Consider the following 25,640-nt stretch of genomic DNA (forward strand, 5'->3'; position numbering starts at 1 on the left):
CGGTGAATAGATATATCCCCGAATTCCTACCCACTTTCGAGAAAAAAATTCGAGAAGGTATGAAATTTTTCGACAAAATAAAAAAATTTCAAATCGTTCTGGAAAAATTAATTTGGTTGAGGGGGTCAATTACAATAATTTTTGGTGAATAGACATACCCCCATAATCTTGTGCATTTTTGAGAGAAAAATTCAGTACGGTCGGAACTTTAAACGTTAATAACTTTTTCACGAAGCCTCCATCAACAAATTGGTATTCTTGATTTTCGTCTTATTTTGGCCTCCAGAATCCCGCCATTAAAAATTTTCCCAGGGTTAGCCAAACACCCTGTATACAAATAAATACACTATAATTTTCGTTAGTTTCGATGTTAATATTTTCAAACATTTAAATACAGTTCCCACGAACGATTTGCAGCAATATGGAGTGTGACTGACCAGACTTTTCTCGCCTGTGATTGCAGATTTTCGAGCGTGAAAAATCAGCTTGCATGGACCTCGACTGACCGGTCTTAATGCAAGGATTGCGAGCGTCTAGCACAGCCGGAGAGGGTGAGTATATTATTCATCGATTTATCGATTTTTCCCCCGTACAGTGTAGTCGACGGAAGAATCGACTCGGGAGTTCTCTCGTCGATTGCTCTGTCGAGAGGAATTCCTCTCTTTGTAACCGTCTTAACCCGATGGCTTTGATGCTCACAGCGAGGGCAGCGTTCAATGGAATTAATAATAGAATCGAGCGTATCATAGTTTCCGCGAGTACTATTTCGACGAACCCTGGATACCGAAATCATTGGTATTCGCCAATTGTAGTAACAATGGATATTATTGACGCTCTCCTGGCCATCGGTGAACCCTCGACGCTCTGATCCATTCAAAGAAGATTGATCACTATCAACGATCACCAGGTACAACGAATGAGAATAAATAATACCTGGTCTATCTGGACTTTCGTAAATTATTAGGTCGTACCATAAGTTCGTGACTGTCGATATTCAACAATTCACGAGGATAACATTCGTAATTTAATAGAAAAGAAACAAAATTTGTCAGTTCAAGGGATTTCTAGAAACACCAACAATTCATAGAAATTTGAAAGAAATAGATATTGTGTCAAAGCTCGAAGTTTAAAATCCATACTGGTTTACTGGAACGAAATTTTCTTAATCGTGCTCGAGTCTCATTGAGCCACAAAATAAAACTGAACCTTATAAGAAATGAAATACAAAATCTCCAGGTTTATCAGTGGGTGAACAATTTGAAAATGTCAACGTTTTCATGAATAGTGTTGAATTACATTTTAGTAAGAAATCAAACAGGTTTCATAGCAACCATTAAATTTGCTAAAGGAAGGGGAGAGAGTTGTCTCTTGAAGAGGTTTACTGTTTTTCATTAAATTACATTATATGTTTAAAACATTGCTTCAAGTTGTCGTATAAAACTTGTCACGAATATGTGGGACGACCTAATATTTCAATTAAAATTGTGTATCGTGATAGAATGAAAGAATTAATCTGCCTTGGAAGGATATACAGCTCGTGTTAGGTCAGACGTTTCAGCATAGACTCACGAATTTGTTTACATGTTGAGGGGAGGATCTGTTCTTCAATTTTTCTTGTCACAAAGGTGCAACTTGGATCTGTTTAACCCCTCAACGCTCATATTTTTCGAATTAATGATCAGTTCTCTTCATTGGATTTGTTTCTAAGCTATATTAAAATACGATTTTTGTTAGTTACAATGTTGTATCTAACGTATAATTTGAAGGGAAGCAAATATTGTCATCCCTTAACACATTGACTGCCAGAATAACACCTTCAAATTGTCTATGAAAACGATACTCTTTTTTTGGACATTTGGAAACTAGCATATCCAGAATTTGTCGTAGAACTTATTTTTACAGTCTCTTTAAACTTTAAGTATCCTGTCAAGATTTATTTCCTTTAAGATCTAATCTTGAGAAATAATTGTTTCCACTCATCAGTGTAAACTCATGTCACCCATATATGGTTAGATTAAACAAATATCGTTTTTCAAAGCAGACAGACTCGGGCATGAACGTTGAGGGGTTAACTTTAATCAATTTTTTAGTCCAAGATTGTACTATGAAATATTAAGTCAGAAATTATGAGGTCGTATCGAGTCTAAATTCAGACTAAACTTAAAAATGGGTCGAATAAGGTCGTGTTTGGGGAAGCAGTGAAATGTGTGAAATGTTTTATTTTCATTGGTGGATGAATGAAACGCCCCATTGTTCGATGTAAACATTTAAAACGTTCGTCAGAATTTGAAAATCAATTTTGAAACAATCATCCGCTTGGTATTCATCAGGCAATTGGAAGATCCAAATGCACGTACGCTTCGATGCGTCAGTTAATCAGTCAGATTAGCAATCGAAGCATCTAGGCTTCATACAGCAAACAGCAAGTCAGAAGCAATCGGGTCTCTATTAATCATTATGGTCTGTTGACGTTCGTGGCGGTCGGTTATCAGTTAGGTTGTCAGGAACCGATCGGTTATACAGTTATGCTACACGTGGTAAAAAGTGGTTTAGAACTTAGATCTTCGTTAAATCGTATAAAAAATCGACCTAAGTCGAAAAATTAGTCTACTTGGAAGTGATTCTGTTGGGGTTTTGTAATGAGCTGACAAATTCGATATAACTGTTCAATATAAACGTATATTTAGAAGTAAATTAAACACGTGTGCATACAAAGGCGATACGTACTCTCAGGGAGACATATTTGGACTGAACAACAAAAGAAAAACAAAACAATATGTTCGTATAGATAACGGCCATCATCGATTCTCTAACAGATTCTTTCCAGTAATTGTTATCAGAATTGCTGAGAATTTAGAGATCAGAAAGATTAGTTCCTTGGTTTGCCAATCAATGGATTATAATCCATCAATTTGTTACGTTCAAATTGTACAGTGTAATTTTAATTCGTCCTCGAGATCAGACAAAATATAAAAACAATTTTATTTATCAAGAATTTAAAGAATTAAATAAATTCTTCAGTTTACAATAACTGATCTACTCGTCTATGATCACGATCCATATCGTTTTTATATTCTATTTTAATTAATATGCATATGTAATTTAATTTTAATTTCTTCTCGTGACCAGACAAAATATAACAAATTTTATAAATATTACGAAGAATCTAGAGAACGAAAATAGAATTATTTTCTTGGTTTACAATAACTGATCTACTCATCCATGATCATAATCCAGGTCACTTTAGTATTTCACTTTAATTGATATACGTGAGCAATTTAATTTTAACACTAGAACTACCAACGATCACGAAGCATTTATTTGCATCAAAGAAATTAAAACAAAAAATAAATTAAATATAAAAGAAATAAATATTTATTCGTTCTCTTTATAGAAAATAGCGATTTTGCAAAAATTCAGTCGAGTAAATGTGTAACAATTTTTATTAGAAATTATAAATGGGTCATTTTGACCATTTTGGTACTTCCAGTGTTAATTTGTCCCCGTGACCAGACAAAGTATAACAAATTTTATTTTCATCGTGAATTTGGAAAACGGAAAAAATTCCTCTTTGGTTTATAGTAACTGATCTACCCATTTGTGGCCATGATCCACGTAATTTTAATATTTCATTTTAATTAGAATTCGCAATCTAGCGGTGATCGACGAATAGATAGGGTGTCGCGTGTTTGCGGAAAAATGAGCGACGAGAATTGGGTCATTATTTCCGACCAGTGGCCGATGTTTGGCAATGCTAGTCGCGGAATTTTCGTCGATGGAAACGTGACATTCAGATCGTGGCTCGCATCCAGGCCAATCACGCCTCGCAGAAGAATTAGCTGGTTTCAAGAACGACCGCATGACCCCTCTTCTCTTGTCTGCCTGCTTCCTTCTTTATTTCTTTTTTTCGTTTCCTGTTTTCTGCAATCCAAGATGAATTCCCGAAAGGCGGACGAAACGAGCCCGGCTTTTCCACGAAATATTCGTTGGCAACGAGCTCCGGTCGAATTGGGACGACTCGGCCTGGTGATAATGACCCCTGCGAATTGTCTTGCTTTCGTTTCTTTCCCCTTGGCCCTACAGTCTTCGACAAAACGATATCACGTACTAGAATATCGACAATACATTACGTATAATTACCCCAGAATATTTTATTCGATCTCGATTATTTGATTCTTTTTTTTTATATACATACTCCTGGGAAAAATTTTAATGCGGAATTCTAGAGGTAAAAATAAGACGAAAATCAAGAATACCTATTTTCGGTTAAGGGGGTCAATTACAATCATTTTTGGTCATTACACATACTCCCGAAATCCTATCCATTTTTTAGAAAAAAATTCGAGAAGGTGTGAAATTTTTCGATGGTAAAAAAAATTTCAAATCGTTTTGGAAAAATTATTTTCGGTTGCGGGGGTTAATTACAATAATTTTTGGTCATTACACATACTCCCGAAATCGTACCCATTTTCTATAAAAAAAATTCGAGAAGGTGTGAAATTTATCGACAAAATTAAAAATTTCAAATCGTTTTGGAAAAATTATTTTCGGCTACGGGTCTCAATTACTATCATTTTTGGTGAATAGACTTACCCTCGAAATCTTGCGCATTTTCGAGAAAAAAAATTCATTACAGGCGGAACTTTAAACGTTAATAACTTTTAACGAAGCCTCCATCAACAAATTGGTATTCTTGATTTTCGTCTTATTTTAGCCTCCAAAATCTCCCATTAATCTCCCTGTATAGCATTGATTAGATAAATTCTACATAAAATTGCAGTATTTAATATTTTTATAAATAAATACGAGACAAATATATTTATCGTATTGTAACGAATAGTTATCATGAGTGATGACAGATTTCACAGGTTTTCTTGCTGTTCGAGACATAGATGTCTACCATTCGTTGCGTCGATCGTAATTTTCTCACGTGGAGATCATGCCGCGCTCCGAGAGCCAACGTTGCGTAATGAATTTATAAAATTAGACAGCCGAGTACGTTGGAAATGCGTCGCGGGTTGAAATGCAGGGAAACGAAGATAAACTGACCACGATCCATTCATTAGGAAACAGGAACAAACGAGTTGCCTGCATGCACAATTCGTTTCCGTAAAGGAATACATCATTGTAGATAGTTTTCCTACACCAGAATCCAATTAAGCCGTATAATGCAAAAATAATATAAAAGCAAATTAAACCCATGCTTAATCTATTTACTCTTTCGCGTTGCAACGCGCATAAATTATTCCCGTTATTTTTTAATAGGAACGCATTCAAAGAAAAAAATTACAAAAGATCTCTCTTGTAAATCCAAACTACAATTCTGACAAATAAATTTCAGTTCTAAAAACAATCGTTCGTAAAATTTACAAACTGAAAAACATTCGAAATAGATCGAAGGCTCGGACAATTTTCTAACGATATTTCGAAATATAATAAAAAGGGAAAATAAGGTTAAAGACCACTGATCTGGAAAATATATATAAACTCGTGAAAATTGTTCATTACAATTTGTTAGGATTATTGGTTTAAATTAAGTAAAACAACCTTTTATAGATAACAATTCATTCAAATTTTATGGGAGATTTTATAATTATCAGTAAACAGGTAAAATAGATAAAATTAAAATTTCAGTTCCTTTCATGGCAACAGAACTTTCAATTTCTATAGTCTCCATATTTCTTATTCGATTGTTCAAGTAAATTCGCCTAAATTTTGTTAAATTTAGTTGCCAACATTTGTTCTTCATACTATAGCGAAATTGTGTAATTACAACCTTTTAATATTCTCCAATAATAGTAGCAGAGTTTCGTATTCCCATAGCCACCACATTTATTATGTATTTATTCGAATAAAACACCCAGAATTTTCTAGTTGCCAACATCTGTTCTTCACACTATACAAAAAGATCTCCCCTGTAAATCCAAAGTATAATTTCAACAAATAAATCACAGTACTAAAAACAATCGCCCATAACATCTACAAACTGAAAAACATTCGAAATGGATCGAAGGTTGGACAATTTTTTAACGATATTCCGAAATATAATAAAAAGGTAAAATAAGGTTAAAAACCACCGACCTGGAGAATAAAATAAACCCGTGGCAACGCATCGCTGGAAATTCCGGATTGCCAAAACTCGAAAAAATTTCGTATCGAGGATTCGGAATCGAAGGTCGGGAGTTCGAAATAAAAAAAAAAAAAATTATTCCGTGATTGTTCCTGGGAATTTCTTCGACGTTGAACTTCACCGGGCGGTGGCTCTTAAATTCCGAACAGGTTCGACGAATTTTTCAGCGGGCAACGAAGTTTCGTTGAATTTTTTCAACGGTCGGTGAATTTATAGCCGTCGGGGGCGAGAGCAAACTCGCGAGAACGATTATAACAGTAATTACAAAGCGCGGTTTCCGGAGTTTTACAATCATGTAATGTCACGTTGCGGACGAGCCATTACTAACGATCGTTACCGTGTCTCGCAGGACGATTTTACGCTCGCGAACCGCGACGCCGCGGGCGTTCGTCCCTCCACGGGCGTTTTTCTGCGCAACTAAGAAATTAAGATCGACTTTGGAACGTTTAATTACTAGCTACGTTAACGTCGATTAATCCCTTGCAGACTGAGATTTTTTTTGGATCGTTCAACTACTAAAACACGTTTGTTTACTGAACGGTAATTTGGTATGGCGTTGGGAATAATTACTGTGGTCAATGCTTAATGGGTATCATGGGTGGAAAGTTCACTTGAGACTGATGTATCATTTTATTAGTTACATTTTACTGTGTTTGATTTTTCTATAGATAAACCTTGTCTCTTAAAAAGAATGTGGTTTTTCATTTTATTTGCAATATTACAACTGAAACAATAATATAATTATAGTGAGTAGGTGGAAAATTCATTAGAGAGAAATTTTTAGGTTTTATTTTATTACTTAAATTTTTCTGTATTTAATTTTGCTATAGATGAATCTTGTGTCCTAAAAAAAGTAGATTTTTCATTTTATTTCCAATATTACAACTGAAACAGTATTATTATAATTATAATTTGTAGTTGGAAAATTCACTTGAGACAAATTTCAATGTATAATTTTATTAGTTAAATTTTTTTGTATTTAATTTTTCTATGGATGAACCTTGTGTCTTAAAGAGAATACATTTTTAATTTTATTTCCAATATTACAACTGAAACAGTAATATTATAATTATAGTGCGTAGGTGGAAAATTCACTTGAGAGAATGTATAATTCTATCACTCAAATTGTTCTGTATTTAAATTTTCTATAGATGAACCTTGTGTATTAACAAGAGTACATTTTTCATTTTATTTTGAATATTACAATAGAAACAGTAATATTATAATTATAGTGTGTAGGTGGAAAATTCACTTGAGACAAATTTCAATGTATCATTTTATTAGTTAAATTTTTCTATATTTAATTTTTCTATGGATGAACCTTGTGTCTTAGAAAGAATATAGTTTTCATTTTATTTCCAATATTAAAGCTTTAACTGTATTATTATAATTATTGTAGTATATGGATGGAAAATTCACCTGTAAAAGATTTTAATGTATTATTTCATTAGTTAAATTTTACTGTGTTTAATTTTTACACAGATAAACATATGTCTTACAAAAAATACAGTTTTCATTTTATTTTCAATATTGCAATTAAAATCGTAATATTACAATTATAATGAGTAGGTGGAAAAATCTCTGGAGAGAAATTTTTCTGTATAATTTTATCACTTAAATTTTTCTGTATTTAATTGTTCTACAGATGAACCTTGTGTCTTATAAAAAGAGTACATTTTTCATTTTATTTCCAATATTACAACTAAAGCAGTAATATTACAATTATAATGTGTGGGTGGAAAATTCACTGGAGAGAAATTTTTATATATAATTTTATTACTTAAATTTTTCTGTATTTAATTTTTCCAATATTATTTCCAATATTACAACTAAAACAGTAATATTACAATTACAGTCTGTGAGTGAAAATTCACCCATGATAGCATTGGTATAACAGTAAAGTATCGTACCAATTAAGGGTTAATCAATCCTCGATCGTTCAATATTATAACCCCGTATTACCTTCGTCTTTAAAAATTCTACTTAAATTACTTATGGAATAGAAATAAAAAGTAAAATTCATTTCTATTACAAAAAGAATTATCGATAGTTTATATTATATTCACTTCCAGATAAACTGATTCTAATTCTGTGAAGTCTTGTAATATTCGTTGCTGCAGTACCACTTTTCATATGTTATTTTCCGGTGTAAATTATTACGGCGTTTTCAACCCGACAAGTGGCGTGAAAATTTCGTTTGGTCGCGTAGCGTCGACGCGTTCGTTTGATGGGAAAGTTTCGGAATAAAAATACAGCATAATTGACTGTTTAAAATATTAATTCAGCAGGTCCGGGCAAAGACCGACGAGGGTGGGTGTCTGATTAAAATTCAACGGAAATTCCGTCTGACCTTTCAGCACGGACTTGATCACGAAAACTTCTTTTCCATTCACGGGGACGCGTAATTTCACGCCCACGCTCAATTTATAACGCCTACGAGGCTTTCAGCTATATTCCATCATCCCCCCCGCGGGCGCGAGACCAAAGCCTTTCCCGTAGCCTTTTAATCCGTTGAACTGTAAGTAGATGTGCCTCGACCTTAAGTCAGACTCGGCGTTCCCCGTCAAAGAATATTTTCAAATGTAACCTTCCCTCGCGGGATAGCCTGAAAATTCTGCCCTCCACCCACGTTATTAAATAAACGGGGAAAGAAGGCGACAATAACGTTACCCTCTTAGAATCGCTTAGGGAAATGTTTCCATTTAGAAACGAAAATGAGTCATAACTAAGTAAAATAAAAATTTGTTAATTTAATCAAAATCTATCATCGAGAAAGAAGTGTATATTTAAAAAAATTTCATCCTTAGAAATAATTTTTAAAAACTATTTCTCCACTTGCGATTCTTAAAATAAAGAATTTTCACAGTAATTATGAAGGAATGATTTTTAAATTTTTCTTACACGTTCAGTTATTTCTCAAGATAATACAGTAGAATCTCCATGCAATTATCTGTATTATTACTCAAGTAACTGCATCTGTTTAAATTTTTACTTAATAAAATTCTCATAATTTTCTCTCCAAAAGAATTATGACTAAGATCACAGTACTTTACCGAGATACTTCATATTTTACTTGGATCCCATAATTATTTATACTATCGTACATGCATGAAATTAAAATTAATAAAAATTTCCTCCGTCAGTATCTTTGTTTTCTCAAAAACATCGCGTCCGTTTATATTTCCCGTTTTCTTTTTTTCTTCGATTACAAATATCGAGACAGTTATAGATTCCGGTGCAGTATTTAACAGAGTGAGAGAGCTGGAATTTTTTGTCGAAAGGCAAAGGAATTTTAATTAGCGCTCCCGGGATCGAAACATGCACTTTTCCATCTCGCCACCATTTGCATTCCCACCGTGCTGTTTCAATTCTGAACCTTTTTCCCAGCCAATGTGCCACTGGTACGCGCACGCGTGTGCAGATAATAAAGCGAGAACGCTCGCCCAACATTATTTCGCAGTACATTTGGCACGGGGTGCGTCGTCCTCTCGATACGAGTCTGAAATTCCGCAGTTTTCCTGCATCGTCGCTTTTCCCGCGACGTATCTTTTTTATTCCGGAACGCTCGAACTTCGCTTACGTTTCTTTTTCTCATCGATTCGCGCACAAACCCACTCATCCCTTCGAGAATCTTCTTTTCTATGATCGAATTCTCTCTATCTTATAAAAGACCGCGGAGACTGGGGGCCAACAGTCGTGGAAGAGAGGATTCTTCGCATATCGACAAATCGAAAACCGCGGAAATCCTTTTCGAGATTATGATCGTCACAACTCTCGCCAAACAGTCCTGGAACACATATAAATATTTTTATAGGGAGATATAACTAACATTTGAGACGAGAGAAAGCCCTGAACAAACGTTTTTAGGTTAAAATCGACGAATATCTGACTGAAACAGGTATTAAATTAGATTCTGTGGTGAGAGGGGAACGTTTCGGTCAAGGAGTGTATATATAGGAATTATTGGTCGATCGACCACTTGTGAGAGAGTCAAGAGCGTAGCCCTCTGCTGGCGAGCGCGGGAATTACGATTAATCTTCGTGGCTCACATCGATCACTAAATTGAGTCAATGGATGCTCAATATTATTTTCTGATATTGGACTTAAATTCGAACTGCCAAATTTTTACACAATTTTCTCGTACGAATTTATTAAGGACTCAATATAGAAGGAATTTAATATTTTACCAGACTCGAAAAAAATTCTACAGCCTGTCTACAGTCATTTGTAGTTTTTCCAATATTTTATAGCTTCCATTAAAATCGTCGAAAGTAGACAGAATATTCTTCAGAGACAATTTTCGTCCAAGGGATGCAAGAAATAATTCGCGTGGAGAGTTGCAGAAAATTTGGAACGAAGGGCTCCCGGATATTTCGGGAAATAACGATGAGAAGAAACTACTGACTCCTCGTGAGGGAACGTCGTCGGGAAAAACGTCTACACGGTGACAAGAACGAAATTCCGGGGAACTTGGAATCGTATTTTGTGCTCGACGGTGGGAACTGCAACGCAGGACGACGCAAGCATAAAAATCTGAACCTGGAAATAAAGTTTGGAGAGAACCCCCCGATAGAGAGTCGAGGAGGAGCTCTTTTTCCGCGATACAAGGTTCGAGAGAGACCAAACATAAGAGGAGTTTACTATCCCTTGCGAAATAACACAGTCGAAAATACAAACGCTTTGTTTTCGTTTAATTTATTAACAATTAGCGTCGCGAGAATGTTCAGTCAGCAGTGACTAGCATAGTTTTCAAATGAGGGCTTTCAATTTTGATAGTCGCGTAATTTGTTATTCACTTGATCGAGTGAAAGTGTCAGAATTTTCTAGTTGACAACATTTCTTCTTCACACTATAGCGAAATTGCGTAGGAAAATTGTTCATTACAACTTGTTAGGATTATTGGTCTAAATTAATTAAAACAACCTTTTGTAGACAATAATTTCTTCAAATTTTATGGGAAATTTTATAATTATTATTAAATAGATATTTAAAAATATTATAAAATTAAAATGTCGGTTCTTTTCATAGCAACAGAACTTTCAATTTATGTAGTCGCCATATTTCTTATTCGATTGTTCAAGTAAATTCGCCGAAATTTTGTTAAATTTAGTTGCCAACATTTGTTCTTCACACTATAGCGAAATTGTGTAGGAGTTTTGCTAGTTACAACTTTTTAATATTCTCGTTTTAAAGTAATTAAAACTTCCTTTTATAAGCAATAATTCATTCAAACTTTATGGAAGATTTAATAATTATTTCTAAACAAATATTATATAATTAAATCCTCGCTTCTTTACGTAATGACAGAACTTTCAATTACCATAGAATTTTCATAGTCATAGCCATATTTCTCATTCACTTGTCCAAGTAAATCTGTCTGAATTTTCTTAAAGCTAGTTGGCAACATCTGTTCTTGACACTATAGTGAAATTGCATAGGAATTTCGCCCATTATAATCGTGTACTATTCTTCAATAAAAACAATAGAGCTTCGTATTTTCATAGTCGTCATATTTGTTGTTTATTCATTCAAGTAAAGCTTCCAGAATTTTCTACTTGCCAACATCTGTTCTTCACACTATAGCGAAATTGCATAACAATTTTACCCGTTACAACCGCTTACTATTCTCGTTCTAAATGAACTAAAACCGCCTTTTGTAAACAGCAATCGATTCAAACTTAATGAAGCATTTAACAATTACCACTAAACAGGATATTCACAATCATTATAAAATTGAAACCTCAGTTATTTCCATAGCAACAGAACTTTCAATTTCCATAATTACCATATTTCTTATTCAATTGTTCAAAGTAAATTTGCCTAAATTTTGTTAAATTTAGTTGCCAACATTTGTTCCTCACACTATAGCGAAATTGTGTAGGAATTTTACCCATTAGAACCATTTACTATTCTCGTTCTAAATGAACTAAAACCGCTTTTTATAAACAGCAATCGATTCAAACTTTATGAAACGTTTAACAATTCACAATCATTGCAAAATTGAAACCTAAATAATTTTCAACATTTACCATTCAATCACATCTTATATTTCACCCATGTGTTTAAATTAATTATCGATGTTAATTGAATAACATTAATAATATTCGATATAAGTTTCCACGATATGTATTAAAAATTTTATTCGAGCGTTTTGGAACGGAAGAAATAACGATTATTAATTCGATCGAGCTTCGAATATTACACGGTGCAACGATATTCTAACGACGCATCAGACTCGTGCTCGAAACGAAAAGGAAGAATAAAGCTGTCGCTTCGTTTTATCATTCGGGGAATGCTGCCCTTCTTTTACCCTTTTTTTTTTTTCGTCTCTTTTATCGGTTCATCCTTTATTCCAATCACAGGCCGCCGCATACGCGTCCCAGTTCTTTTCTCCGCCATTCAGGGCTCCTTCGATTCGAGCGAAATGTTTCAGAAGCAATTTTTCCCCGATGCACGAAATCACGGTTCGTTTAAAGCATCGCGGAACGTGTAATCAGGCATTCCCGTTCGCGCCTAATTAATACTCGTTTCCACCTTCCGCGGCGCGAGTTGCACGCGCTGGAATTAAGGCTGAATTTCCACCGGGATCCTTTACTTTTATTTTCAATTCCTTTTGAGCCCTTTTTCACTCCCGTTTTGCTGGAACTTTCTCAATGATTAGGTCGAACGGATATGATAATGAAACTCGTAACGAACGGCGCAAGAATAAAATAACTGTTCGCTAATAATATTGAAAATTTAAATATTCCTCGAGCAGAAAATCATGTATCCTTTCCGAGAATTGACTGTAATTGTAAAATCAAATTAATATTGTTTTTTAATATGATTGATATAAAATTGTTTAAAAACATACCCAAAGAAGAATGATAAAAATTTCAATTTTCTTAATTCTAAATTTACTCTTAGAGAATTTCAAGACACGTGGTTTTTATTTGATTATTGCTCGTAAAGATTACTTGCCCAGCAGAACAAATAATTTACCAGCGTTTAGAGAAGCAAAATTCTCAACTTTGTTCGCAAATAGTTGTATTCTTCTATCGTGCTATTCATTTCGCGTTTCGTTATCGTAATTATTTTCCCCGTCCCCGAGATCTACCCCCGAGCGAAAGAAGGACATTTTCGTATCAACTTATCCCATTATATACAGCGAGTAATCTGCTTTTATTGTGACCCATAATAATATTGACAAGAAAGTTTCGAAACGGTTAAATAAGTTCCCAAGCGGCTAACTGGATTAAAGTACCGTGTCAGAACGGTCAGGAAATTTCAAGTTCGAAATCCTTTCGCGATGAAACTTCCCTGCAATTATTAAGGTATTAATTTACTTTTTAAGCGGCTTTGGGCTTTCGTACCTTTTGCCATCGCAAGAAGGTGGAATTAGATTCTGCGACAGTTTAACGTCATGGCGGAAGCAATTAATTTTTTTCTATTCGGGGGCCCACGTATTAAAGGACAAAACGTTGCGTCGACGTCTGGTAAACTAATCTCGTCGAAAAATTGTTGTAAATTAGATGTACAGTAGAACCTCAATTTTTCACAATTTATTTCTATTTATTTGGTTATTTCGATTACTGAGTAGACGTTTACTATGCAAGGAATAATACTGAAATTGTAAATTTATTTCGACCTTCTCATTTTTAATTAATTAATTAGATGTGTAATAGAACTTCAATTTTTCACAATGCATTCAAATCCATTTCTATTTATTTGGTTATTTCGATTACTAAGTAGACGTTTGCTATGCAAGGAATAATACTGAAATTGTAAACTTATTTCGACCTTCCACTTAATTTTTAATCGTAATGATAAAATAATAAATTTGTTAAACCCTCTTCGTATTTCGGTTCGCTTCCAAGCGTGAAATAATCTTGGAGAAAATTCAACATGAGGGTGCAAAAGTAGATGGTTCAGGCTTTAAAATGACCCCAGGAAAATGGTCGTACGACTTCTTTTCGCGAAGTTATACCACTTCAAACATCGACAACATACATACGTTCTCTGCGAGCGACTCTTTCGATCGTTCCGCCATTTTGTTTCGCGTTGTGCCGTCTAAATTCGAAATTTCCTCGATCGCCGACCAAGTTTCGACATCTCCAGTTCTTGAAGCGGTCGTGAAATTATCCCCCGGGATGGCGTTTATCGATTTCATGGAGATATTATTATTCCGGGTATTCCCGTAAATCCCCGTGCAAGCTTTCCGGTTGTAAATAGATCTGAGGTCGTCCCGAGCCGTCACGTTTGTCGAATTCAGTGCCGAAAACAAACGTTCAAGGCTGACAGCCATGAGACGGAGATACGAAGCGAACAGGGGGGTTCCCGCCCGCGCAGAAATATTAAGGTGTCCCGGAAAATATTATCGAAACCTTAATTTATCAAGCGATAACTTCCAGCAAATATAATCTCGGATGATCTATGGACCTCCGTCATCTTCCTGAAAGCAATGCCGATTCTTCCGGCGAAAAATGCTACGTTCGTTCCATGATGTCGTTGTTGGATCTCCGACTAAAAACGATTCGAAGTCTGAACTATGCACACACAGGGAACAAAAAGCGTAACTCGTTCATTTTTATTATTAAGCGTTATTCAAATGTTCTATACAATAGTCGATCGATCGTTTTTATTCTCTACGGTGGTTATATGATGTAAGGAAATTATATTTTATTCTGTTTGTACCTCAAAGAATTTAAGTAGTCTTTTTTTCAAAAGTAGTTTTCATTTTTTTGATAAAATTAAAATTTTTTATCGTTTATTGTAAAATTGATGATAAATATATAGAGTAAGGTCACTTTAATATGTTAATTGTGTTTATAATTTTGGGGGAAAATTTGTAAGGCTTATTCAATACTTTAATAAGTGGACAAATTTTATATAAAGTTTATGTAGTATGAGTAATTTATAGAATTCTTACATTTATAATGTTAGACAGAGTTTGAAACTCGTGGACTTGGCGCCATGTTTCTATTGGTCACGCGAGAACCAATCACGCGTCTCTTCCTGCGTTACCGATAACCGTTACGCGCCCTTTTGTTAGTACGACTCGGGAGCCATGTGCAGTGTGTACGCATCGCGTCGTAGTAAAATTGCGAATTAATGTGTTCTACCGTCTGTAAATAGTCTATTCTTAAGTGTTAGTGAAACTGCGGGGTGTGTTTATTTAATAATCGATACATCATCCTAATATATAATCAGAATTTTGGAGAATTTTTCAGAATTTCTTCTTCGACTCTTTGAGGTTACGTTGGTTAGAAACTGTCCCATCTTTGCTTAGCTATTTACGCATGTTTTAGCCTCAAAGAATTGATGTATATTTTATGTTAAATAATTGAAACGAACGTTCTTTTCCACTGTGTTACATTGAAAAACATTCTGTGCAACTTGAGTTCATAGAGTTAATCTGTGTGTAAAATTAACAATTTCTTCTTCATCGAGAGAATAAACAGCACGAATAGGCACACATTCCTTCATCATGGAAGCCTCTTTCGGTGAAAAAAACTATACCACGTAAGTGACAATAAGAATGTTTGTTTAATGTAGACGTCGAGAGTCGAGTTTATAATTTTGGGGGAAAAGTACAATCATTTTTGGTGAGAAATCCTACGCACTTTCGAGAAAGAAATTCGAGTAGGTGCTGAAATTTTTCGGCGAAAAAGAAAATTTCGAATCGTTCCGAAAAAATTATTTTCAGTTGAGGGGGTTAATTACAATCATTTTTGGTCAATAGACATACCCCCGAAATCCTGCGCATTTTCGAGAAAAAAATTTGAGTAGGTGTTGAAATTTTTCGGCGAAAAAGAAAATTTCGAATCGTTCAGAAAAAATTATTTTCAGTTGAGGGGGTTAATTACAATCATTTTTGGTCAATAGACATACCCTCGAAATCCTGCACATTTTCGAGAAAAAAATTCTTTACCGAAAATTTCATGTCTGACCATACATTGAGATGTTTCACTGAAATTTCATGCGAATCTTTAAAATGTCATATCTCTTGAACGGATTGAAGGATTTTAATTTTTCAAAAAGCAAATAACGCGTATTTTAGTGAAGAATATGTAGAAATTCTAAGATTACTCGAAAAGTTGTTCCTTAACACCGTAAAGTTATAAAAACCCCATAAACGTGGTCGAAATTTCAAACGACCATAACTCCTACAATAGCGAATATATTTCAATGAAATTTATTTCTCAGGTAGAGCTCATGTATACCTACAAAAAAGTATTAAACAACATTTGCGAAGGAAGTCAAACAAATTTATTAAAAATGGTAAACGAGTTTTTAAGAAAAATCGACAAGGGGCCTAAATTTTTCGTCGAAATTGAAAAGTTTCAAATCATTCTGGAAAAATTATTTTCAGTTGTGGGGGTGAATTACAATTATTTTTGGTGAATAGACGTACCCCCGAATTCCTACCCACTTTTGAGAAAAAAATTCGTTTTCCCTAAGTGGTTTCAAAATGGCGTATGTACGAAACCACGTATGTAGCTGGAAACTCGACCAAAGTACACTGTAGTTTATTTCGATAGGGGGTGCAAAAAGAGCAGGAAGCGAGGCGTACTGAATTTGCGCAATATTTTCTGGGACACCCTAATATCTAACGAGAGAGTCAGCCAGTGTAAATGTTAAAAGTTGCGCGTGAATTTGCATAAAGCCACGAAACTTCGGTTTCGTGGTTGAATGTCTACGCGTCCCTGTAACTGGGACGTGGCCGGAACGAACGCGAATGAGAACCTTGGAATACCCATTTCCCCGCGGCCGCGCGTTCTTCTTCGTGTTTCTGTTCTCAGACTTTCTTTTGTGTGTTTGCCTTTGTTGCCGATCGTACGTCGCTTTTCTGCCCGTTCGTTTGTTACGAAACGCGAAAACGAAGGGGGGAAATCCGTCGGGCGCGGACGATTTTAACCCGTTCGCCAATTTATTCCGTTCCGCGCCGCGCGGAAAGTAATTATGCGACTGACGTGGCCGAAAGGTAAGGTGGAAATTTAGTAATTTGTTATTGCAGACGGCTGAAAAATTTTATCAAATATTTCTCCATCACTGGAGTGCACGTAGGGGAAGAATTTTTTTACCTGAGTTTAAAATTTAGAAAATATCGAGTGTTTTTATCTACAAATTAGCTGATCGTAGTTTGATTCGAAGTTTTGCAATGTTGTTAATTTTTTGAATCTCAGGATCCTTTGAGCATACTGTTTTTAAAACTTTAAGGAAACGCAGAAATTATATTGAATATTTCGGTTCAGATTTTTACTCATTTTTTTTCCTTTAGAATTCTGTTTTTTAAATTTAAAGTTTGAAGAAAACGCGATGGAAATAAAAAGAGATGGAAATAAATAGGGAGAACGTTAAAATTGATTCAGGGAAGTGATGTATGTTGATCAGTCGGAGCTCCCGGATGGAATTCAGAATGTTCGGGGAAAGGTGACTGTCGGTTAAAATTTCATGTCACATAAACTACTGATTAATAGCATTGCTATCGCGGAAACGAAATTTATGGGTGAAAAGACGGATTTCTCTCATACCATAAACATGACTCAGGGGAAATCTTTATAGCCCCTTGCAGTAGTATACATACGTGCTCTGTCATTTAACAGGAACGCAATTTTTATTTGCAACTTGTAAATACAAAAACCAATACAATAGTCTTAAAAGAACTTTTCGTCTTCGATTCGTATAACAGGAAACAAATAAAAATAATAAATACAAAAATGCATTTTCAATCGAAGAAAAAATTGATGGACCATCGTAATATATTTATTTATTAGTTCGAGAATTTTCCAAGCATTTAATTCTGGTCGAATGTTTTTTAAAAATAAACTTCTCGAACGAAGGAAACACGGGAAAATAGCAACTGGTTTAAATATAATTTAAACGCGGTAGAGAACAATATACCGTACGCTTAAATAAAAATTAAGAAAGATTACACGAGTAGAAGTAAGTATAATTACACGCAAGCTAAGCTCTCCCTTAATGTCTAGCACCTCACGGCCGCAATTTCCACGCGTTTAACTTTTTTTACTGCCGACTCTTTTTCCTTGAACGGCATAGCTTTCTTTAATGCAAGCAAACATACATATCCCCGTGTCACCAAATAGAGCCATTACTGTAAAACTGAGGCTATATGCGCTAGACTAAATGCACTCTAGATTGAACATTTCTTTAAAATTAGCCACCTACGTACCACTTTGGCTATTATCGCAAGTGCCCGGCGTAATTGCACCTACACTTCTATGACTGCGTTACAAATAATTGGGATGCTTTCCGCCTTTTATTTTTTCCGGAAAATAGAAACAGGAGAAAAGTTGAACGTTGGAACGATTTTCGTCTTTAGCGGTTATCTGGAATCTGGATTCTAAAATATTAATAATATTTCTTCGTCAATTTATAATAATTTAGATTTAAAATAAGTAGAACTCCATTTACTTTGGGGAAAAAAATGATTCTTCGATATTTATTTGATGTAACGTCTCTATTGCGCATGAATGATGGTATTTCATATTTAAATAAATATTAGTTAATGTATAAAGTTCATATGGTATGAGAAATACATAGAATTCTTACATTTATAATGTTAGACAGAGTTCGAAACTCGTGGACTTGGCGCCATGTTTCTATTGGTCACGCGAGAACCAATCACGCGTCTCTTCCTGCGTTACCGTTAACCGTTACGCTTACGCGTCCTTTTGTTAGTGCGACTTGGGAGCCATGTGCCGTGTACACGCGTTGCGTCGTAGTATAATTACGAATCAATGTGTTCTACCGTCTGTAAATAGTCTATTCTTAAGTGTTCGTGAAACTGCAGAGTGTGTTTACTTAATAATCGATTCATCATCCTAATATATAATCAGAATTTTGAAGAATTTTGGAGAATTTCTTCGTCGACTCGTTGAGGTTACGTTGGTTAACAACTGTCCCATCTTTGTTTAGCTATTTACGCATGTTTTAGCCTCAAAAAGTTAATGTATATTTATGTGTGTTACGTTGAAAAACATTCTGTGCAACTTGGGCTCAAAGAGTTAATTTGTGTGTTAAATTAACAGCTTCTTCTTCATCAAGAGAATAAACAACTCGAATAGGCACGTATTCCTTCATCATGGGAGCCATTTTCGGTGAAAACAACTATACCACGTAAGTGACAATAAGAATGTTTGTTTAATTTAGACGTCAAGAGAATCGAATTTACGATACGTGGAAATTAGCGAATCCGCTCGTAAAATATAAATAAACGTGTATGCACGTGTATCGAAAGCAAACATATCCCTTTCAATATAAGAAGCGATCGTATTTGTTTTCCAATTTCAATATTTCCGGAATAAATGATTTACGGGAGAAAACAGAATTATTCGATTGTCCGAAAAATTCGATTACGCGTGCACTCGTGTACCGCGATTTGTTCGTACAATCAAGGTTCCACCGTACTTTAGCATTTTACCCCGTCGCGTTGATCGATCGGTTCGTCCGGTTTTATCCGCAAAGTTGGAAAACTTGGGGCTTAAAATCTTCTCGAAAGTTCTCCGGTAATTCATGAACTTCGACGCGAACATTTTTGCTGACCCAACCGTTCGGATAATGTATCCGTGGGAAACTGTACATTTTCGTCAAAAATTTCGCGTTCCATCTTTCCAGGAGCAGCTTTCATCAAAGTACCCCAGAGCACTCGTGAATTTTGAAAGCGGATCCCAATGACTGAATGGACGGATTCACCGGAACGCCAGACGTAACTTGAAAAATAAAGCAAATGTCTTTTTCCATTCCCAGTGGGAACAAATTACCGTGGCGCGGAACAATGGCCATTGTTATGAATATTATTGCAACAAGCACCACTCGTTCCGGCTTAACGTCCCGCATTCATCAAACCCCGACGCGAAAGCAAATCGCGAATTGATCTATTTTCTTTGTTACCACTCTTTCACTTTCCCTCGAGGATCGTTCGTTTTTCGCGTCGTGTCGGTCGTGGTTAAATGAAGCCAAGATCTCCTCGTGATCGCGTTTGCATTTCGAGACTACTTAAACAACTGAAATTTCATTCGTTCGTTATATTCGATCGGAGGGTTGCATTTAATAAATTTAAAATTAACTGTGGCTGACAACGACCTTTCAAGCTAAAGCAACCTTAATAAAAGTCGAATAAAAAAAAAAACGTTTTATAGATTATTTGTAAATGGGGGGAATTATTCGTTTTGGATTTAGAATATAAATTAAACAATTAAAAATTGCTTGTAAGAAATTATTCATACAATAGTTGAGTCACGATAATTTTATTTAGAATATTGATTTATTTTCGTCTGTTTTATCGCTTGTTCGATTTCTTTGACTTTGATAACCTAACCTCACTTGGATCCTGTTACTTTCAATTTCTATTTCTATTCTTTTTTGTGCTTGAATATTCTCCACTGACATCGTTTCTTTCCTTTCCTTTCGCAATTTCAGCTCTTTACGTTTGAGGTTAGGAACGTCGCGTTTCTCACGCGTAATTTCGCGAATGTGCGTAAAATATGAAAAATCGGGACCGCCGTCGCGCATGAATGACAAATGGGTATTAAAATGTTTCGCCAGCGAGGCGTCTCGTTGATGCACTACCTCGAGAATGGCGGCCCGTTTAAGCGTGTAAGTTGGAAACACGTACAGGCGCTTCTCCATTTTCTTGCCGGTGGAAAAAAATCGCGTGTTGCACGGCGCCAAGGAGAACACGACGCTGGCAGAGACGAAGGAGGCGCAATAACGTTACAAAACGGAAAGGGAGAAAAAAGGAGAAGCGTATCGTTGTAATTTTTTATCGGCCCTCCGCATCGGCGAAACGAGCGTTTGATAGTAAAAGTAACGCTGAGAAATGTCGAAACTTGCACGGTGAATTCCGTGCACCCTGTGGCGACCGTACACTCGAGTACAGTTAAGAAAATTAAATTTAACTCTCGACGAGTTTCATTTTTCTTTTCCCCCAAAAACTTAAATGTGCACGTTAGACCATGGTGGGCGATGGTAATTTAATTGCAAGCTTCGTCATTTAGCATAGTCAGAAATTCGAATTGCAAAGTTCAAAGTTTCGGTATGAGAGGAGTAATTTCAAATTTTCAGAATATTCGGTGTAATATAATTATAATTATTATAGTTGTTGCTTGACTACTGTAAGTTAAATTTGCTATATTTGGTGAAATATAATTATAATATAGTACAATTTACTTGAAAGCTTGCATTAACATTATAGTCGTTGCTGAGCCATTATAAGTTAAACTTGCTATATTGTGTGAAATATAATTATAATATAGTATAATTTATTTGAAAGATGCATTAACATTATAATTGTTGCTGGACCATTATAAGTTAAAGTTGCTATATTTGGCAAAATATGATTATAATGTATTACAATTTTTTCTATAGTTTGCATTAATATTATAGTCGTTGCTTGGCCATAACAAGTTGGACTCGCTATATTTGCTGAAATATAATTATAATATAGTATAATTTATTTGAAAGATGCATTAACATTATAATTGTTGCTGGACCATTATAAGTTAAAGTTGCTATATTTCGTGGAATATAATTATAATGTAGTACAATTTTTTCTATATTTTGCATTAATATTATAGTCGTTGCTTGACCATTACTAGTTGGACTCGCGATATTTGGTGAAATATAATTATAATGTTGCTTGACCATGATAATTATATTGATATATCGATCTGAAGCCTGTTGAATCAATCCATGGACACGTAAGTTGATTTTAAAAATTGTCTTTTCGAAGAGTATCGATCTAAAATGTCTCCATTATAAAAACACATTTGATTCCAATAACCGGAAGTATAGGGCCTTCCGTCGAACCCGTTCGCCAAGCAAAACACTCTCGCACGTCCACGGTTCGGCTAGTCGTTCGCTTCTTTAAACGCCGCGAACGTTTTCTCAGTTTTCGTTCCGCCTCGCCGTTTAAAAGTTTATTCAGAAATTCAATTATAACAATTGGATCGCGCATTACCAGGATCCAAATTCAATTTACGCGAAGGGTTGAAGCTGAACAGCCACTGGCAACGGACAATTAAATGGATTGCGCGCTCGGACAGAGCGCCGGGTGTATAAAACCGATGGTTTTCGTAACTCTTTTTGCTGCGCGGGGAAAACAACCGTGGTAAAAAGGGTAACTCCGAGACTCGTTGCGAAATTGAGACGCAGAAACGAGCCAGCAGTTGCATTAAAAATTTCAACAATACGTTCTCCACGCGAACGTACGATCGCCAGTTTCTCCTGCGACTCGAACTTCCGCGAAACACACGATTCTGCGAGCAAACCTTAACGTTTACAGGAAGTTCTGGATTTACGCGATTAATTTGTCTTGGGAGATTCTAACGCAAGTTGAAATTTCTACTAGAGAATAAATACGCCTTTATCGCTTGGAACTAGAGATCCATAAAATATTGAGCTTCAACTATTTTGTTCCAAATGCTAAACACACGGTATAGCTGAAAAAAATAAATAGAAAATTTTAAGTTACGCAATTTTTTTATTTAGCGAGATTTTGACTTCTTTGTAGTTCCTGCCATAAATATACCCTTCCCAATGCAGGGACTTTTATTATTATTACTATTATTTATATATTACTATTATTATTTACTATTTTTATTAACAAGCTGAAGACAAGAAAAAGATGAAAACTATAAATTCAGGAAGCCATAGATTAAACTGTTCAACATTATAATTATATTTCACTAAATATAGCAAGCCTAACTTGTAATGGTCAAGCAACGATTATAATATTAATGAATGCCATGGAATAAATTGTATTATATTATAATTGTATTCACTAAATATAGCAAGTCTAACTTGTAATGGTCAAACAACGACTGTAATATTAATGCAAACTATAGAAAAAATTGTAATACATTATAATTATATTTCACTAAATATAGCAAGTCTAACTTATAATCCTCAATGACTATAATATTAATATAAAAAAAATCACAAAACGAAACGAAAAATGACAATCTAGACCAGTAATACCCTCTCAAAACAATTAAATGACGCTTCAAATACTAAAAAACATGACTCCTTTTTAACCAAATGGGAATATTACCATGAACTGGAAGAAATCATATTTAAGAATTGAGAAAATAAAATCGAGGCCCGATGATATTGTATTAAAGACAGCACTGAAAATTGATTATAATACATAGTTTCAGATCCTATCGAATGCACCAAGAACTCGAATTGCAGAGAATATTCACGTGCAATATATCATAATAACAAATGCACGGTCTGTCAAGGAGGATTCGTGATCGGCATAACTTTTGCCCGAATCCTGTTACCGATCCAGTCGAGCGTCTAACGGGTAAGAGGAATCATAATATACGATGCATTATAGAACAAGTCAACGGTTGACCTTATACCTTTTCGCGGGTACGACGTTTTCGAGAATAAGTGCTGCATACATCAAACGTTTCGAGGCGATTTCGCATTGTGGTCGTTCGAAAGGATCGAAAACGTCGGGAGCAGCGATTGCTGGATATATCGAGAAGTCAAAGACATTTATAAACAAGCTGGTGAAGCGATGTATGAAGACAGGAATGGTCGATGATACGTCAGAGCGTGGCTCGACGAATAAAATGGAGGACGATATTCCTATGGGGGTCTCGAATGGGTTTCAGAGCGTGGAACGACGCTGAAATAAAATAAATATACCGTACACGTATCTGTGTTATTCAATACACGCGGAATAGGAATCGAAGGGGGACCAAATGTTTTCGTATCGTTGCTTGAACTTCGACTTTCGTTGTAATGTCGACAAGTGACACGACCAGCAGCGTCTAAGCTCGAGCCAGAAGTCAGTCGTTAGTCGAATCGTAATTGTCAGGTCGACTTGGATCGGACAAGTGGAACAAAGGCTAGCCAAATTGAAGGAATGCACTTGACAGACTAATTGAAGGGACCTTATACCCTTGGGTCACGTTCGACCAAAATTCAAGTTTTCTTCCTCGTCGAATGGCTCTTCGTTTCGTCTCCACTTTTCTCTTTTCATCCATTTGTGTTGAGGTCGTGGATATCTTCGTTTCTTATCGAATCGAAACACTAGAATTATTATTTAATCGTTAAATATGTGGGTGACTTTTCGCTATGGAATTGAACAAAAATTAATTCTCAAGTTGAGATTCGAATAAATTTAGATAGGATTTGTTTATATCAAATTTGGATAGTAAGACAAATTTTAGATCGTGTTTAAAAGTTGTCTAAAATCAAAGTTTTAGCCTGATAGAAAATGCTTATTGAATTCTTTTTTTTTTTATATAAACATTCTTTGATATTCACTGAAACAGGAATACAGAATTTAAAAATGAAATTTAATTGAAATACAATCATGTTATCAAATATGCATGTTAGTAACTAAATTTTTCTCAATTGCAATACTTTTCTATAAATTGAAACAGAAAAGTCACTTATAAGTTCCTGAACAGATATTAATTTATATTTAAACTTGGTACCTCTTTAAAATATTGTCAAAATTGACTTTCAATTTCCCACAGTTATCTGCCATCGTTAATTTAACAGAAGCCAAAATTGTTGTTCTTTGTCACTAACTAGATTTTTCTTTTTTGTTTCAGGTAAGTCGAATCCACAACTAAATACCAAAGAAATTCCTCACCACAGGTATCTATCACTGCTACTCATTGTTAGTAAACAAGTATTAGAGTATAATCACCATATTCAGAACGATTATTAATTTTGTAAGATGACTTTTTCAAAGCTAATTTAAACTAATACTAATAATTTAAATTCAACGATATTAGATTATTTATGTACTCGAAAAGAACTTAACTTAGGATTCAAAATATTTGTACTTGCATAAACTAAATTGCAAACTCATGTACAAAACTTTTTAGTACCTAGAAGCATGGAAACGTACGACTTTCAAGTAGAAATAGTCAGTAATGGTCAGACATGTTAGCCATACAAATATAAGAGAAAAAGTATGATATAGAAGCTCACATATAATTCTAGCTTTGTCCTAAATAATTGAGAATTAAAAACATAAAATATAACATCATTTTGTGAATGTCCTTTTTGGTTTTCAACTTTATGCCAAACGTATACGTTAAATAATAATAATAACTTCAAAATAAGCATGGAAACAAACAATTTTCCAGTAGAAATAGTCAGTAATGGTCAGACACGTTAGCCATATAAATATAAGAGAAAAAATATAACATAGAAACTCACATATAATTCTAGCTTTGTCCTAAATAATTGAAAATTAAAAACATAAAATATAACATCATTTTGAGAATGTCCTTTTTGGTTTTCAATTTTATGCCAAACGTGTACGTTAAATAATACTAACAACTTCAAAACAAATATGGAAACAAATGATTTTCGAGTAGAAATAGTCAATAATAGCCAGACACGTTAGCCATACAAATACAAGAAAAAAAATATAACAGAAGCTCAAAAATAATTTAATTTTAGGTTCGTCCTAAATAATTGAAAATTAAAAACATAAAATATATAAAACATATATGTTCAATAATAATAGTGACTT

The 25,640-nt window shown here is 34.8% G+C and overlaps 1 protein-coding gene across 1 annotated transcript in view; it reads left to right on the plus strand.

Moving 5' to 3' along the window:
- The first annotated feature begins 459 nt into the window (after positions 1-459).
- Positions 460-25,640, plus strand: part of LOC122400930 (heparan sulfate glucosamine 3-O-sulfotransferase 5) — a 113,711-nt gene continuing 88,530 nt past the window's right edge. Inside the window, exon 1 of the mRNA XM_043402706.1 lies at positions 460-551. The gene's annotated coding sequence lies outside the window, so the exon portion shown is untranslated. The remainder of the gene's footprint in view (positions 552-25,640) is intronic.

This window comes from Colletes gigas, unplaced genomic scaffold (assembly GCF_013123115.1).
Source record: "Colletes gigas isolate AHSC1104 unplaced genomic scaffold, ASM1312311v1 Colletes_gigas_Sc00020, whole genome shotgun sequence".
Taxonomy (NCBI): Eukaryota; Metazoa; Arthropoda; class Insecta; order Hymenoptera; family Colletidae; genus Colletes; species Colletes gigas.